Source organism: Sinocyclocheilus rhinocerous, unplaced genomic scaffold (assembly GCF_001515625.1).
Source record: "Sinocyclocheilus rhinocerous isolate Xijiao unplaced genomic scaffold, SAMN03320098_v1.1 scaffold571, whole genome shotgun sequence".
NCBI lineage: Eukaryota > Metazoa > Chordata > Actinopteri > Cypriniformes > Cyprinidae > Sinocyclocheilus > Sinocyclocheilus rhinocerous.
Window position 1 is genome coordinate 305,995 of NW_015656167.1, and position 1,200 is coordinate 307,194.

Here is a 1,200-nt window from a genome sequence, read left to right on the forward strand (position 1 = left end):
TTGTTAAATGTGAGCCAAAATCATCACAATTAAAAGAACCAAAGACTTAAACTACTTCAGTCTGTGTGCATTGAATTTATTTAATACACGAGTTTCACAATTTGAGTTGAATGAATGAAATAAATGAACTTTTCCACGACATTCTAATTTATTGAATTTATATCGGTGGAATACACGGAACATACCAACTATACAAACTGTGTGGGGGAAACTTAAACTGAACCATTCACTATAAACTACAACCAGGGCATCGCTGAAAATAAGTGTGTGAGTTTGTTTACAAAATGCTGTTGTCACTGCTGCAAATTCCCATATTTTCAAATAATTATTCGAAAAAATATAATTTCCTTGCAGCCAGTGGGCTCCCTTCCCAGTGTAGGCCCCTGGGCTTCAGCCGGGGAAACTTAAACTGAACCATTCACTATAAACTACAACCAGGGCATCGCTGAAAATAAGTGTGTGAGTTTGTTTACAAAATGCTGTCGTCACTGCTGCAAATTCCCATATTTTCAAATAATTATTCGAAAAAATATAATTTCCTTGCAGCCAGTGGGCTCCCTTCCCAGTGTAGGCCCCTGGGCTTCAGCCCGTTAAAGCCCGTGCATTAATGCGCTCCTGGCTACATCTAATGCTCAAGGCTGCCGATAAAATGACCTGCCAAATGCTAAAACAAATGCTTTTGTGAAACAGAAAGGTTCTTCAGATGTTAACGGTTCTTTATGGAATCATTTACAAAAAAGGTTCTTCTATGGCATCGTGAAGCACCTTTATTTTTAAGAGTGTAAGACTAATAGCCAATAGACTAATAGACATAGCCAGCACCTGTTCTTCTAGTATGGATTCTAACTTTCCTCCTACTGTGAAATGTGAACACTTTCACAGTGACAACTGTTATGAACTCTTCTAGCTGCCCTCTTCTTGACCCATTACTAAATTCCTTAAAGGGGTCCTATATTATGCTTTTTCACTTTTTCAACTTTAGTTAGTCTGTAATGTTGCTGTTTGAGCATAAAGTTGGAGTTGTTGTTTTTTTATTACCATACATCATAAGTATTGTTAATCAGTCCATCTGCAGATAAATTTTCCAAATTTTGGCACAGCAGTCATGACAATCGTTAAGGTTGGTTTCTGAAAAAAAAAGCAATATTGGCTCTTCAGTGCTCAGGAATGACATACCTGTCTCTTATTTCCCTTTTTTTT